Raw genomic sequence first — 18364 nt, 5'->3', positions numbered from 1 at the left:
TAGAAGTAAAAAAATACACGTTTCAGTAATTTTGGAAACTCAACCACTAAGTGGGGAAAACAGCGAGTGAACTTTTTTGGAAATAATTCATTATCACTATTTAAAAACAGTCGTAGGTTGCACAATATTCATTATAAAAGAACAACTAACGCATTTTTAAAGCTAAATGTATGAAAAAGGATGTTAATTTAAAAAAAAATGTTTCATTGTTTTTGGAAATTCAATGCTTTAAGGTAGTGAAATAGGGGAGAAAAGGTTTTATAAGATAATTTCATTATGGATACGTTTTCAAAGCTAAATCTTTGGAAATTACTATTTGGCTTCTCTGTTAGAACTAAAAAAAAAAAAAAATTTGTGTTTACTCCTTACAGAAATTCAATCCTTTAGGGAGTCAAATTGTTAGGAAAATATTTCATTACATTAAAAAAATTTTAAAGCTTAGCCTACGAAATTGGTACGAGTATTTCACTTCTAGGTTAGACATAAGAAGTATGTGTTTCAGTGGAAATACCAGTACAAGAACGCAAATGGCATGATTAACAGAATCCTTGAACTACAGTTATCGGAATTGCTTTTTGGTCAGAATTACATTCGGAAAAGACCATGCATCCATGGCCGCAGTTAGTGTGAAAAGTTTAGAAGGTGTTGCAATCTGTGAACAATATAAAAACTTGATTAAAGAAAAAAAAAATCTTTGCAGACGACACAGACTACGCGTGAAAAGTAACGGGTGCTAAGCTAGTATGTGATAGAGATGGAACTGCAGTTCGTGATACAAACACGTGGTGAGAGATTAAAATCTGCTAAACCCGAACGTTGAGGGGACTTGCTCAATTTTACAACAGAATAAATACCGTTCGTACACTTGCGTTGAACCAAAAGTTGAACTAACTTTACCGAATTGTCTGTGCAGTGGAGTATATGGCTCTTGGTATAATATTGTATAAGATTCTAGTAAATTCCTGTAGTGGACTAAGAGGTCATATCAGCTCAAGTGGGAGGTAATGAGGAAGTACATCTGCAGCCACAACCATGAACGGTCTGACAAATAAATCGAAACCAGTCTTCAATGTACAAAGTCTTGACATTTCTTTGACGAAATTGTTCAATTACTGAAACGAAGGTAATCAAGTCTGATCGAGAAATGACTGCCTTGAGCTTTGAGAAATGTTCCATGTCATGAACTAGAAGCTGATTTTTCCACAGGATTAACTTTTGTTTTATAGCATCAATATAGTCGGCCATATATGTAAATCATTCTCTCGTTGCATTAAAAGACTTGATGAAATCAAATAACCAGTGACGTCGACCAGAAAAGATATTGTCACTGCTCTATTTTTTCCCTTTACTCTTTTTCGCCTAATCACATCGTCTTTGTGCCTGGTGGTGCAACGACGTTCCAATGAATGTTTTTCCCAGCTCATAATAGTGCGATGGTATAATAAGCCGTTTGCATGGCGTTCAAAGAGCAATTTCCATTTAGCACTGAATGATGTGACTTCTCCACTTTTTCTTTTAACAAGTGCTTAGACGCAGTGGTGTTCCTGATTCAGAACGTAAATCTAATTTAGCACAGTCGGTGTTGTGACAAGGCGCCTGGCTCTCTCTAGCGGCGTCCGGCTGCTGACTCGCTTTGCATTTCCTGCTCCCCACCGCTCGCCCCTCAGCGCCATTTGCCGTGGCGCTCGGAGCGCTGTTTGGCCATACCAAATATAACCAACTCACTTTTCTTAAAATATATAGAACTGAATCAGTATCTTTCTTCAGTTTGGTGCGAAAATTGCTTCTCAAAATAATGTTTACGTTTCCTTTGTCTTACAAGAAATTATGAAACAGATGTGAGAAATGTTCTCAAATGTAGTTTTAGACATGAGCTGTTAACATATATACTAGGTGTCGAAGATTTTCCCCCACCAAACGCTGACTGGAAATATCTTGTATGATGAGGGGCCCCATAATCTGCAGGTTGACAGAAACTGTTCCGTCAGTGGAGGCGCGTCTATTTGGTAAAACATCCACACCTTCACCTCCGTGCGACTCATCGCCTGCCCCGGGTGGGTCCTGAACCCGTCCTAGAGAGAGGAGGCGTGTTTCAGCCCGAATTAATGGAGCACTCTGCTAGTTCAGAGGCATGTCTCCGTGCCGGCGCTGACGCACGGCGTGGTAGGAGGTCCACAAAACCTCAGGCGTTGGTGGGGATGTTTTGCACTTTTCCAGAGAATGGGAGGGGGTGCGTCGGTTACTCCTACCTGCACGACATCCCGACAAGGAAATTTATCGCTCGGTATCGTCTAAACACTAAACGCCAAACGCATCCAATTTGTCGCTCAGCTGGTTGGTACGTGTGTAGGGCGCTTTGAAAAGTTGCGAGCTGCTGCCGTATTGGCTAGAAAGCTCTTGCGACGACACATCCCCGAATGACGTGTTCGCGGCGCCTCAGATAGCGTGTTGTATTCAGCGAGTGCGGTTCGAAACTTCTAATCTGCACAATTCCGGGTTCCTCACTTCTAATTTATCCAGGTGGGTTGCTGTTTAGACTTCCAGCGAAAGGTAAACCTCCCTACGACGTAACAGTTACGTGTTGTATACTTTTCTTACGATATCTCTAATCGAATTATTCATGTTTCCGTGGCGGTTCAGTAACTCGTTACTTGTAGGACGATATCTGCAATTGATAGGCCGACTAGAAAGATTGCCAGCTGTGTATCGGTTAGCTTTCGATAATAAAGTTATGTCTTACCATCTGCGCAAGTTGCTTCGCCATGCTTCGCTAGCATTAAAGGACTATCGCATTTTACGATCGCCAGAGCAGCGTACATTTGCAAAACGTTATCACGAGCAAAAATGTTCTGTTAGCTACATGGAAAGCAGCAGTGTTCGTTGTAAAATCTGACAGGGAGTGACGTACTGAAATTAGGACTGAGCTTCCACAAATCCAGGTAAACATTTTCTTTCATAATGCTATTGTCATGAAGTAAAAACAGATGACAAAAATCAGCGATCTAATTCAGCAAAGACGGCAGTGGCTCTTTGAAACCAGCAACCTCATTTCGGATTTAGGGTAAACGGAAGCGTCCAATTCCACCCGTCGGCTTTGACCCATGACGTAAGGCTGTTGTGGTGTGTGACGTCACGACGATGCGGGATTTAGTTTGGAGAGTGGCGTGTTTGTAGGTGTCGTTTTGATGTGATCGATGGTGCTCTCTGGTGGTGTGTTTGTGTGTTGTGTGGTAGGTGATGTTTTTGGTTTAGTTTGCGTGTGTAGCGTGTTTATAGGTGGCGTATTGTTGCGGTTGGTGGTTCTCTCTGGTGGTGTGTTTATGGATAGCGTGTTATGTGGCGTATGGGGTTAATTTGCGTGGTAGCATTGCACGTGTGTGGTGTCGATAGTGACTGTAGTGACTGTGCTCTAAGCGGAGTATTTTTCAGCGAGTTAACGATTGTAGATTGTTTCTGTTCGTCGTGCGTGAATTTTGGTAAATTGCTTTGTTTATGTCTTTGGTAGGTATGGATATGACTGACAACGTCAACAGTTTTCGGTTGTCGGCGATAACGGGGGACAGTGCGTTGTCTCTAACAAAGTTTCTTCAACTATTCGGATTTTTGGATGAAGTCTTGAAGAAATGAGGCTTACTAAAGTTCCAGCGTCTCGGACCAGGGACGGCTATATGTGGAGATGTAAGAATGACAGGTCAAGGGTAGTGTTAGATTCCAATTTTGATTTTCTAGGTGTCTTTTTATGGTAGTATTAAGTGCGGTGGTGTCGAAAGTTTTGAGATTTATAGTGTGATATCGTTCGTTGCTGTTGACCTATATAACTAAAGGGAAGTGTTCGATTCCAGTGGATATTGTTTTTAGTTGATTTTGGGAAGGTTGTGGCCGGTTTATTTTATAGTTTTTGTCATTTGGTTTAGTGGCGTATGTTTATTTTTAGTTTTTCCCCTCCCAAAAACGTCCAGTTTCCCCTGCTTGTCCCGTTAGTTTCATTATACTTTTGGTGAAATATGTGTTTGGTTTTTCGATCTATTTTTGTGTCTGTTGTCATGTTTACGTAATGACGTCATAGTCTCGATATGGGAGTTGTGGTCAAAGCAGACGGGTGGAATCGGACGTTTCCGATAACTCGACGTACACGCAGTGAATAGGAGGTGGTGTTACAACATAGGACCTTGTGTATTTAGTTATTTCGACAACATACATTATTTTCAGGGTACATAAAGAAGTGCTTTGGCTCGTAATAGTCATGCTGCCTCGCAATAGCGGCATGCTCTTGCTAACTGAATAACGTATTTGCATCACATCGTACACTGCAGATTGGTACTATATGACACTAATGTTCCTTGTAGGTAGTGCAACCAAAAAGCACCAAAGAAAAGACAGTATTACACGAGATCCACATTATCTTGCAAAAGACAGTTTTCTGGTGATATTTTAGTGCCTCGGTATTACTTTGTGCACCCAGAGAACTTTGAGCTATTTGCCTAAAGTCAAAGCCATTTTTTCCATGTTCATGTCTAGTATACTTAATCCAAAGCATTCTTCCTTTACTAGTATGTAACAAATAAAATATTTCATTCAGCAGCTGGCGATGCTGTTCTTGCGTTATCATATCTACGCAGTATTTTACAGCTATTTAATGGTTGCGAATAACTAGTTTTTTAAGCAACTCGTGTACGTTGCTGGGCTGGATAATTGTCATCGATTTAACAGCCCTTCGCACTTAAGCTTTATATGCTGCAGTGTAACTTTCCTATAGTTCGTCAGATTTAATCTTGCAATGTTTAATCTTGCGCGCCATCACCACTTTTCGTGGGTATATGTTCTTTATATCTAGCTGAGAGGGCTCTCCCTATCCGGCCGATGTAATAACTCGGGCATCGTTGATTTTGTACACCACAGAACGAGATAATTCGTCATTGGTATTGTTTAACGAGTCGACGAAGTTCTTTTTGAGGCTATTATTCGAAAAGTGGTGATGGCACGCGCGGCTCGACTTTTGCCGAGCACCTTGTTCAGTTGGCCCGTGGTCCCAATCCAACAAAGAACACAGAGCTATTAAATTGCGATGCTAAAGGCACTAGGCTTCGTATCCTTCAGGAGCTGCAAACCTTTAAACACCTGTTGCTTTTAAAGAAAACCTACTTAACGACCACCTGCAGTTGAGAAATAAGAGATGCCTTTGCAGTCGCCGACGCCTGACTCCACTTTCTTTAGTCGAATACTAATGTATTCAAAACTGAGGAATCGTTTTGTCGAGTGATAGCTAGTCTTTCTTACGGGCTCCGAATCCTTTTATAGGGTTCTCGTTCTCAGAAGTAAGTTCGGTTACATATTACACCATTAACAGTTTTAATGCTTATATTAATCCAATTCGTAACGTAAAGGTAACTACTGTTAAACATCTATATTTCCACGCGCGCATGCGCATGACGATCCGCGGTGCTCGGTACACAGCTGCTCGCTGCGATTAGTTGCGGCGCAGGTCTTGCGGCGTACCGATCTCGTCCGCGCAGTGGGTCCTGCTTTTTCTCTACAGCTAACAAGGGAACCTCCCCATCTCACCCCCCCCCCCCAGATTTAGTTATAAGTTGGCACAGTGGATAGGCCTTGAAAAACTGAACACAGATCAATCGAGAAAACAGGAAGAAGTTGTGTGGAACTATGAAAAAAATAAGCAAAATATACAAACCTAGTAGTCCATGTGCAAGATACGAACATCAAGGATAGTGTGAGCTCAGGGAGCGTCGTGGTCCCGTGGTTAGTGCGAGCAGCTGCGGAACGAGAGATTCTTGGTTCAAGTCTTCCCTCGAGTGAAAAGTTTATTTTCTTTATTTTCGCAAAGTTAAGATCTGTCCGTTCGTTCATTGACGTCTCTGTTTACTGTAACAAGTTGTGTGTCTGTGTTTTGCGACCGCACCGCAAAACCGTGCGATTAGTAGACGAAAGGACGTGCCTCTCCAATGGGAACCGAAAACATTTGATCGCAAGGTCATAGGTCAACCGATTCCTCCACAGGAAAACACGTCTGATATATTCTATACGACACTGGTGACGGCATGTGCGTCACATGACAGGAATATGTTGTCGACCCACCTAACTTGTACACTTGGCGAATGGGTAAAAAGGTTCTTATACCTTGCCCGATTTAGATTTTCTTGTGGATGTGATAATCATTCCCAAAAAAGTGATGAAAACATAAGAGTTTGTCACATAAACTGCAACTAATGAATGCAACAGTTTTACAGTCACACAGTTTCCTCTGCGCTCTCTCAAAACATATGTTTTTAACGTTTTCAAATTTTTCCGTGTGTCCTGGAATTTTGGAGAGCGAAGTTAATTATGTGTGAGTGCCTGAACTCTGATAATTGACACACGATCACGTAAACAATACTGCTCTGTGTACCTGTGCAGCTTCGCAAACTCATAGAATCTTTTCACAAAGTATTTCACTTGCCGAAAACCAAACACATCTAACGGTTGCACAAGAGGTGTACAACCTGGAGGAATGGTAATCACGTCTACTCCCACACTAAAATTGTACAATGCCTGATCCTTCTGTCCTGTATAGCTGTCAAGGAGTAAGGCAAAATCTTTGTCCGCGTAAGGAGCAACCACACGTTCATTAAAGTCTTTCACTACTCTTTTCTCCATTTTTCCTGACGCACTGCAATTCAGAATGACATTCGGCGTTTGCGCAAGTACCCTATTCACCTGTTGCTGAACTTGCGGTCCAAATTCACCATTTTCTTCCTGCAAACATAAATAAAATGTAGGTAAAAGAAATCCTGCTTTATACAGAGCATATTGTATGGTATAACTATGTGAAGTGGCATGCAGCTGGTCTACAGTACATTCCGTGTCGCCTTCTACAACTAAGGATAACGTGCGGGTCGATTTCATTTCATAGTTAAAACCGGACTGATCTGTGTTGATAATATATGCATCTTCATATTGTTGGAAGCTGACGTTAGGTTCTGTAACAAACGTCTTGGATCACTCTAAAAGTTCTTCCAGTTTATTCGCGTGGTTCTTGCTTCAATACCACTCTGGCGGCCCACTACTTGCCCTCCTGGCTGAGTCACCCGGCCGTTCGTTGACTCTCGCCGCAGGACACTTTTAAAAGCTTTCGATCGTCACCCGTGGCATGCCCATCACGCTTGCTTCCAAACACACCGTTCTCTCCAGCTGCTTGTTTCACCTTTTGCTCATTGACGTGCAGTATATAGGTTCAGTGTGTTAATACCGTCGATTGAGTGTCACACTGTAAATTTTTATAGGCAAATCTGCCAAAGTAAATTAGGTGACATGTTAACCTTCCCATTATGATGTATGTAAGGTGCGAAATTGGCCTTCATTTAATCTGCCACCTTACAGTATTAGACAAACTCTACTTACATTTCTGCATACTGTTCTACACTACTTGAAGGAAAATTGACAAGTCGTAGATTTTGAACATATTAAAGGAATTTAAATGGTTTGTACTACATATATGCAATAATCATTAAATATAGAAGCATCATGCAGAGTCAATAAAGGAGAAACAGTATGAGTGACAGAATACACACGATGAGAAAAACATTTCGACAAGTGTAAATGAGATATGCTTGATAAAAGTTAATCGTTGTTGTTTGATGCAGCTCTCCGTGCTACTCTATCCCGTGCAAGCTTCTTCATCTCCCAGTACCTACTGCAGCCTACATCCTTCTGAATCTGCTAGTGTATTCATCTCTTGGTCTTCCTCTACGATTTTTATCCCCCAAACGTCTCTCCGGTACTAAACTGGTTATTTTTCTTTTGTTTGCTTTATTGCTTGCTCAGTGTACAGATTGAATAGGCTACAACCCGGTCTCCCTTCCTTCGCAAGCTCTGCTTCCCTTCCATGCCCCTCGACTCTACAACTGCAGTGTGGATTCGGAACAAGTTGTGAACAGCCCCCCCCCCCCTTGTGTTTTACTTATCCTCAGAAGTTCAAAGTGAGTATTCCAGTAAAACAATGTCAAAAGCTTTCTCTAAGTGTACGAATGCCATAAACATAGATTTGCCTTTCCTTAACCCATCTTTTAAGAGAACTCTTAGGCTTAGTATGGCCTCACGTGTTCCTACATTTCTCTGGAATCCAAGCTGGTCTTTCCTGAGGTCGCCTTCTACCAGTTTTTACATTCATCTATGTAACGAATTCGTGTTAGTATTTTACAACCATGGCTTATTAAACTGATGGTTCGATAATGTTCACACCTGCCGAAACCTGATTTCTTTGGATTACGAATTAATATATTCTTCTTGAAGTCTGAGGGTTTTTCGCCTGGATCATACATCTTGTTCATCTGAAGGAAGAATTTTATCATCGCTGGCTCTCCCGAGGTTATCAATAGTTCTAACGGAATGTGGTCTATCCGTATGGCCTTGTTTCGACTTAGGACGTCTAGTGCTATGTCAAATTCGTCACTTGGTATCATTTCTCCCATCTCATCTTTATCTACATCCTCTTCCATTTCTATAGTGTTGCCCTTAAGTAGTTCTCCCTTGTACAGACCTTCTATACATTCTTTCCACATTTCAGTTTCCCTTTCTTTGCTTAAAACTGGTTTTCCATCTAAGCTCTTGATTTTCGTAAGCAGATCCTCTTTCCTCCGAAGGCCTTTTTAATTTTCATGTAGGCTGTATCTATCTTGCCCCTAGTGACATACGCTTCTTAATCCTTACATTTGTCTCCTAGTGATTCCAGCTTAGTCATTTTGCATTTCTTGTCAATCTCAGTTATTTACTTTTTATATTTTTTTCTTTCGGCAACGAAATTCAGTATCTCCTGTGTTATCGGAGGATTTGTACTAACTCTCGTCTTTTTATCTACTTGATGGTCTACTGATTTCACCATTTCACCTCTCAAAGCTACGCATTCTTCTACTGTATTCCTTTCTCCTATTCTTGTCAGTCGTTCCCTAACGCTGCGTGTGAAACTCTGCACAACCTCTATTGTTTTCAGTTTATCCAGGGCCCAACTCTGATAGCCTACCTTCTTGCAGTGTCTTCAGTTTTAATCTAAAGTACATAAGCAATAATTGTGGTCAGAGGCCACACTTGCACCTGGAAATGTGTTGCAATATAAAACCTGGTTCCGAGAAATCTGTCTCGCCATTATATAATCAATTTCAAACCTTCCGGCTTCTGCAGGTCCCTTCCACGTATACAAACTTCTTTCATCATTTTTAAACCAAGTATTAGCGTTAATTAAATTATGCTTTATGCAAAATACTACCAGGCGGCTTGCTCCTTCATTCCTTTCCCCCAGTCCACTTTCACCTATTTTTCCTTCTGTTCCTTTTCGTACTATCGCAGTCCTCCATGACTATTAAATTTTCAGCTCCCTTAAGTATCTAAAATAATTTCTTTTACCTCACCATACATTTCTTCAGTCTCCTCCTCATCTGCGGAGCTAATTGGCATATAAACCTGTACTAATGTGGTGGCTATAGCCTGCATGGGGGCTTAATTATTTATAATGCAAATAATTTTAATTTTTTGATTTAGTAAGTGTCTGTTCGGTTACGAAGTCTCGTAAACGGTTGGCCCTGACTAGTTTTAGTACGCAATCTGACTGCATAGAATAACAACAAAGAAACGAATGAAATTTTCCGTTAACACAATTAATTAATTAAGTCCCCAGCAGCTATAAAACCAACGCAACAACAAAGCACAAGTGTAACTGTTCTGTGTGCGGAAGTGTGATTCAACGTACACATCTGGCACGGTTCTTCTTCAATAAGACAAGAAATTTTAAATATCATTTATACTGAAGTAATTAAAAAAATAGAAATACTATAATTGCGCAAGAAAACCAGAACTACACTCTAATACAAGAACACAAGCCAGATGCTTTGTTGACTGAACCTGTAATGACACAATATTTAAGACACTGAAATAATAAAAAGAATAGGGAATTTTTTTTTTACCTTCATATATATTGACGAAAAGCACTCTGATCATTACAATATTTCCATTCGAACAACATCTGCTGTCTAGCCCATCAAACAACTGCATAAAACATGGAACAAGCACTCCTTACTACAACATCTCAACACCGACTCACTACTACCACATCTCAACAAGCACTCTCCACCACGACTTCTCGACAAGAACTCTTCACTACGACATCTCAGCAAGCACTGACTACTACGAGTTCTCGACAAGCACTGCCAGTGGAGGCGGCTGAATAATACTCTTTGGCGCAATCTCTGGCGCTGTGGCTCAGTGTAGCCACCTTTCAAGCCTTCGTGTCTATCTTGGCTAGAATAACATGTTCACTATGCTGTTGATAGTGGATTACCCGCGTTCCTATTCTCTTATTCATTATTAAACCTACTCCCCCATTACCTTTATTTAACATTGTATTTATAATTGTATATCACCTCACCGGAAGTCCAGTTCGTCATGCCACTGAATTTCACGCTCCGATCCGCAGACCTCCAGTTTTGTTTCTCCTGCTAACGACGCCCTCCTCAGAAGTTCCCACCCGGAATTTCGAATGGGAAATTATTTTATCTCTGGAATATTTTACCCAAGAGGATGCCATCACCATTTAACAATACACCATTGCTGCATGCTCTCGGAAAAAATTACAACTGTAGTTTCCCCTTGCTTTCAGCAGTTCGCAGTACCAGTACAGCAAGCCCGTTTTGGTTGATGTTGCGAGAGATCAAACAACAATCTTGTTGCCCCTGAAACTACCGAAAAGGCTGCTGCCCCTCTTCAGGAACCATATGTGTGTCTAGCCTCTCAACAGGTACCCCTCCGTTGTGGTTGCAACTGCGATACGGCTTTCTATATCGCTGAGGCACGCAAGCCTCTCCGCTAACGGCAGGGTCCATGGTTCATGGGGGTGGACGAGTTAAACATTTACATTAACGCATTAATAATTAAGTGTAAATGCATTGTGAAACAGACCCAACAGAAGTACAGAACAGACATTTTAAGAAGAGCTAATGGTGAGACGACACAGCAATTTTATTAGATTAAAGAATTTTTACTACGTATTTTAAGTACTTCTATGGCATTGAAAGCTTTTTGTTCTAGCCATGTTTTTCTAATGTTTCTGAAGACATGCAGTGGTACACTGTGTGCTGTAGTTGGTAACATATTAAATAATTGTATACCTGTGTATGTGTAACTATTTTGGTTTTTATATAGCCCAGTAACTGCGATGTCATTCACTTGTCTTCGACGTATGATATGCGTTTGCATATACATTTACTTAGAATTGCATAGCAAACCCGACGACTGGTGTAAATATATGCAGATGCAACGGGGTGGAGCTACTATGATCTAGAATTTTCTACTGCAATTTCGAAACAGGCATTCAGTGAAATCATACCCCAACACATACGAAGCTATTTACGGTTTCTACGCTTTCGCGAAGGATGATTGCATGACGGCGAGTAAAGTACTGTACCTCTATTTCAAGTGCGTCTAAGCACTATGGGACTTAACATCTGAGGTCATCAGTCCCCTAGCCTTAGAACTACTTAAATCTAAGTAACCTATGGACATCACACACATCTAATGCCCGAGCCAGGATTCGAACCTGCGACCGTAGCAGCCGCGTGGTTCCGGACTGAAGCGCCTAGACCCGCTCGACCACAACGGCCGGCGTACCTCAACTCTGACAAGTTAATACAGATAGTATTTTTATTGTTACAGATATTGTTTGAAACGCAGTATATTCTTAGATATTACGTACGTTGGCAGTGAGCTATAGTTTATTTTATTTCTGCTTGGAATTTTCAGTTCCGTACCTGAAGTCTATCAGGAACCTCAAAGATTTTTACACGAGAACGTACAACTCCTTTCTGAACTCTAAACAGGATTTCGTAGTTTATCCGGCAAGTTTTACTTCTTGTACAGTGGTTATGAATTTTACGGTTTTCAGCTAAATAAGTCTTGCGAACCACATGTTAGGTTAGGAAGCAAAATAAGTGTAATTATGCTTGTGTCCCTGCAGGCAGTACTTCAAGTTCTTTGATTATCAGCTTAACACAATATTCTGACTGTACTCTTCTTTTGTGTAAATAGGCTGCACCTATCACTTTTTTTTTAACACCTTCTCAAAAGATTATGGCCTAGGATAGCACAGAGGGAAAGGATGCTAGCAATCCCCTGGCAACCGATCGAATAGATTTCATTACTATCATTACCTCTTTGCAGTAAACATTGCAAATAATTTATTTGTTTATTCACGTTTCCTGTTCGCCGTAGGTTCACCCGTCGTAATTTCTCTAATAAAGAATTATAAGCAGCTACCTACGCATCTCTGTCGCTGTAATCTCTGCTGTTAATTTTCCGCGAATATTTATGACTCCTGTGCCGGTACATTTCGATAAATTCGGCAATGAACTGTCTAGACCACTGACATGTACCTGCCAGTTAAAAATTGACTGTGCGCACGCGAACGAGAAACACTGGACGGAAGAAACAGCTGGCTCAGATACGTTTTGCGCGACAGATTTGCTGCAATATCCTGCCCATACGCTCCAGCTTGTCTGCGCAGATGTGATTTAAAGCCGCTCAAACCTCCAGCTTCAACTTCAGGTTTGCGCACATCTCATGTCTCCGCAAATCTCCTGTTCACACGCAGCCATCCGCCTGCACGCATATGACGTGCGGCTGTGAATGGCCCTTAACCCTTTGTTTACCGGCAGGACTTAGGAGTCCCGGCAGATTGTATGTGGAATTGCGCCACTCAGCAGACCCTTACACCTGTAACAACAGAAAGGTCCCACTCCATGTACTGCTGGAAGTCAGCACAACCCGCACGCCATTCCGTAGACTGTACAGCAGCCGGAAATGTGATGAACTGCTGTGTTGCAAACTGCTGCTCGCTGTGTGAAACAACGCTGTAAGGTTACACGAATAAAACTAAGGTTTACATGTATACTAAGGTGACCGATAATTTCTACGTAGTTACCTTTATGCGTACTAACAAACATCAGTACAGAACTCTCGTAATATTCAGTTATAACGGATAATATGATTGGTACTTAGCGGTCGCTGCCTTCCGTACTTGTGATATGTTACAGTCCTTATTCAGACCGTTACAGCAACTGATCCAAGCCAGTTTTATTTTCTCTTCAAGACACACTATTCTTTTGAACTTTAGGAATCTATATAGTTTCTGTTCCCTACGATATTTACTTAGTGCTAATCTTTTAGCCACTGCTTTCGATCATTCAGTAGCCCACCAAAAAACACGTGGTTTATCATAGAAAAATTCTATTTCCCTCTGGGGAATTGCATTGCCACCTGCCGTAAGATGTATAGTACGGGACTAAGGATAGCTCCTTGGGGTAAGCCTCTGGAAAGAACCGTAGGCCACAAAAAGAGATACTGAAATTTTACTTTGTTGACCTCTTCTCGAGAAAGGTATTAATGCCTTACATCTAACTCATAGGAAGACCAATTACATTCAACTTTTCCAACACAATGGAGACGTGAACATTATCACGAACTGATGTCACATCTAAGAAGAATGATATTAAAAACTTCATTTCGTGAACAACAGAAAGAATGTCACTGCACAACATCGTTAAGTTCTCCAGCGTTCTTCTGCCCTAGATGAAGCCATCGAGATAACAATCCATTAGTTTCCAGCCAAGCCTCAAGATGGCTATTGACAAGTCTTTCACGAGTTTTCCCCTCACGAAAAGACAAGACAATTGGTCTTTAAGAGGTATGATTTTTGGGATCTTTCCCATGTTTCAATATATGCATAATCATCGCGTAGTCCATTCCTCCATAAGCTCCCCTCTTCCCGAAGTTGAATTGAATATCCAAAACAGATCTCAAGCATCCGTTGGAAGATTTTCTGTCGTCCCATAATGAACACAGTCAAGTCCTGAAGCAGTATTTATAGAATTTTTCAAAGCTCACTTCAGCTCATGTCTCGAGAATGGAGTCAATAGAGCATGATTGGGATACGTCTCCTGTGGAATAGCCATGGCGCTTCAAACAGGATGAAGAAGCTAAATTTTGACACAAAGCATTCTACCCATACAGACACTGAAGATCCAACGGTATGAAGATGTTTGAGAGAGCCAGTCGTCTTCCACACTTGTGATATGTTACAGTCCTTATTCAGTCCATTACAGCAGTTGATCCAAGCTACCTTTTTCTTTTTTCTTCAAGACTTTCCTGGTGTTTACATCTATTGTTTTGAACTTCAGGAATCTATACAGTTTCCGTTCCCTACGATATTTACTTAGTGTTATCTTTTAGCCACAGCTTCCGAACATTCAATAGCCACCAAAGAAACACGTGGTTTACCAGAGAAAAATTCTATTTTCCGCTGTAACCTGTTAGATCGATGGCTTCCACAAGAGCTGGGTAGGGTTCCCGAAGTGTCTCTGCTGGATGCTGTTTCCCGTTTTCTTCGTGTATAGTTTGTTGATATGTTTTCCAGCAGGCAACCTTTATTTTCCATGGGCTGTTCGAGTAACATCTCCTTCTCAAACTTATATCGAGGACCATAGCTATTTTAACGGGATAATGGTCTGATCCCATAGATACCTTAAGGGCTCCCACTTAGAAATTTTGTGAAAGTACGGCGACACGAGACAAGTCTACTGGTCTTGTATAAGGGGAAGGTAACACTGTTAGGTATCCTTCATTCAAAATGGCCAAATCTAGATCCTCAGTCGTACTGAAGAGACCACAATCCGCTGGCTCGTTGATAGCATTGTCCCATGCACTATGATGAGAGTTAAAAATCCCCGCATATATGGAAGGGCGGATGAAGCTGAGTATAGTTGCCTGATATTGCTACTGGTTATAGTCCTGGGAGATTTACTGTATATATGGACACAGTACATAAATTACCATGAAGTGTATCAACTTCTGCAGCTGCTACTTGAAATGTTAAATTGTTAAAGTTTAAATGTATCACGTAACTAATGGTGCTCTTAATTAACAATACCGCTCCTCCTTTACTGTCTGGTCTATCTGACCTTACTAAATCATATCCTTTGAAATGAACCGGCGTTTGTGGTTTGAACCATGTTTCGTGTAGAGCCACAATGGGGGTATATTGTTTATCTAGTTCTTTTTCTAGTACTTCCCTTCTGGAAATTGCTCCCTAGAATTCGACTGTAATATCGTATGGGACATCCTAAAGGGAAAAGATGATTATTTCTGATTCTGAACCATATTTTATTTCTTGGATAAGCTTGAAGAAACAATATTGTGAATTTCTACTTGCTCTATATTGTCCGTATTGTAAGAGGTTATGAATTTTAATATTCCAGATACTAGCTTATCAGTCAGTGCAGAATTTTTGTCCTCGCCTCCTACAAGTTGTCGACGCGTGCCTGGTAGCTGGAGAGCACCATTGTTAAACCACTGCATAAAAAAGGGGATACGTCTGATGTCAACAACTACCGCCCAATCTCTCTTCTGACTGCCTTATCCAAAATTCTTGAAAAAGTAATGTTTTGTAGAGTATCTTCACACCTTTGTAAAAATAAAGTTTTAACAAAATGTCAGTTTGGTTTCCAGAAGGGTTTTTCAACGGAAAATGCTATATATACTTTCAATAATGAAATATTAAATGCTCTGAGTAACCGGAAGTCACCCATTGGGATCTTTTGTGATCTATCAAAGACTTTTGATTGTGTAAATCGTGGAATACTTCTAGATAAGCTCAAGTACTGTGGTATGAATGGGACAGTGCTCAAATGGTTTAAATAATACCTAACTGGAAGAGTGCAGAAAGTTGAAATAAACAGTTCACATAATATGCAAAAAACTGGTGATTTCTCAAACTGGGGAACAATCAAGAATGGGATGCCGCAAGGTTCGGTCTTGGGTCCTCTGCTGTTCTTAATATATATTAATGACTTGCCATTCTATATTCACGAAGATGCAAAGCTGGTACTTTCTGCCGATGATACAAGTATAGCTATCACACCCGACAGACAAGAATTAACTGGTGAAATTGTAAACGAGGTTTTTCAGAAAATCATTAAGTGGTTCTCTGCAAATGGGCTCTCATTAAACTTTGACAAAACACAGTATATACAGTTCCACACAGTAAATGGAATGACCCCATTAATAAATATAGACTTCGATCAGGAATCGGTAGCGAAGGTAGAATATTCAAAATTTCTAGGTGTATGTATTGTGAGGGGTTGAACTGGAAAAACACACTGAGGATCTGCTGAAACGTTTGAGTTTAGCTGCTTATGCTATTAGGGTCATTGCAAATTTTAGCGATATACATCTGAGTAAATTAGCTTACCACGACTATTTTCATTCTCTGCTTTCGTATGGCATCATATTCTGGGGTAACTCGTCATTAAGTAAAAGAGTGTTCATTGCACAAAAGCGTGTAATCATAATAATTGCTGGAGCTCATCCAAGATCATCCTGCAGACATTTAAAGAGCTAGAAATCTTCACTGTAGCCTCACAATATATATATATTCACTTATGAAATTTGTTATTAACAATCCGAACGAATTCAAAAGTAATAGCAGTGTACATGCCTACAACACTAGGAGAAAGGATGATCTTCACTACTCAAGGTTAAATCTAACTTTGGCTCAGAAGGGGATAAATTATGCTGCCACAAAAGTCTTTGGTCACTTACCTAATAGCATCAAAAGTCTGACAGATAGCCATATAGCATTTAAAAGGAAATTAAAAGAATATCTTAATGGTAACTCCTTCCACTCATTAGATGAATTTTCGAATATAGTAAGTGGGTAATTTCCCAAACCCTACAAAAAAAAAAAATTAAAAATATTGAGTGTCGTGTAATATTTTGTGTAATGTAATATCTTGTATAGACACCTTTTATTAACATGACGCGTTCTACATCATTACGAAGTGTCGTATTCATGATCTATGGAACAAGTACTAATCTAATCTAATCTAATCTGGTAACGTTGAGCGCAAGTATTCTCTATAAGGGGGTATGCCGTTAAATTTATATTGGCAAAGAGGTGAGGGGGGGTACTAGTCGGCTTACGTTTTGTAGGATTAGGTCTGTTAGGGTGGATGGCTGTCTCGTGAATCTGTGCTGTGTATTTTATGGGAGAGGAAATTCCTTTTACCAGTCAGGTTTACTTTCACTGGTTTCCTGCCACTGAGATGGGGGTAATTTCCCAAACCCTACAAAAAAAAAAAATTAAAAATATTGAGTGTCGTGTAATATTTTGTGTAATGTAATATCTTGTATAGACACCTTTTATTAACATGACGCGTTCTACATCATTACGAAGTGTCGTATTCATGATCTATGGAACAAGTACTAATCTAATCTGGTAACGTTGAGCGCAAGTATTCTCTATAAGGGGGTATGCCGTTAAATTTATATTGGCAAAGAGGTGAGGGGGGGTACTAGTCGGCTTACGTTTTGTAGGATTAGGTCTGTTAGGGTGGATGGCTGTCTCGTGAATCTGTGCTGTGTATTTTGTGGGAGAGGAAATTCCTTTTACCAGTCAGGTTTACTTTCACTGGTTTCCTGCCACTGAGATGACTTGCGGTTAACATATTCTTCGGCTTATTTTAAAGAAATGTTGGGGATAACTGAAGCTAATTTAATTTGTTACTGTTTGAGATACATTGGACAAGTTTTGTCTCCTGACTTATGATTCATTGTAACGTAAACAGCATGTACTATAGCATATGGGCTCCGCCTTCTTGCAAACACACAGCTTTTTCTTTTTACCCAAACATGTTTAAGCACCTCTGTGCCACCATCAGTGGGTTATTGTGTGTACTAAGAAACTGTGAAAAGTGAAAATATTTAAGATTTTAATTGATTTAACAAAGTGAGGCATAAGGATTTGTTTTTGTGCGTTTGACTTCTTACAGTGATTTTAGATTATGTGGATTTGCAGGACCAACTCAATAGTGTCCTGCACTGACAGCTTGTCATCTGCAAACCAAACGTTGTAAATGTAAATTTCATCGGCCATTTAACACCTCCCTTGATTTTTAAAAACGTAATCTTTGGAGTGTCAAATTGTTTTGCGTATCTTATTTGCTACTACTCACATTTTTTTATGACTGACACGACATCTTTTAATGGATTCCGTGGGCACACACACACACACACACACACACACACACACACACACACACACGAACACTCATACACACAGAAATTTTCTGTAAATGCTGCTCCTTTGCAATATCCTTTTTTACTGAAGCGCTGTTTCTGTTTGACCACAAGATGTCACGGAATATAACACCGTAAGCAAGCTGGCAATACGAAATGAGAGAACTGAATAATATCTTGAGCTTCGTAAGGCACGTGATAGCGTACGAAGTGAATCGACCATAATGTCTAGCTTTGCCCCGTGCACAATTGTTAC

This window comes from Schistocerca piceifrons, chromosome 1 (genome assembly GCF_021461385.2).
Source record: "Schistocerca piceifrons isolate TAMUIC-IGC-003096 chromosome 1, iqSchPice1.1, whole genome shotgun sequence".
In the NCBI taxonomy this organism is placed as follows: Eukaryota; Metazoa; Arthropoda; class Insecta; order Orthoptera; family Acrididae; genus Schistocerca; species Schistocerca piceifrons.
This window is presented reverse-complemented; position numbering follows the sequence as displayed.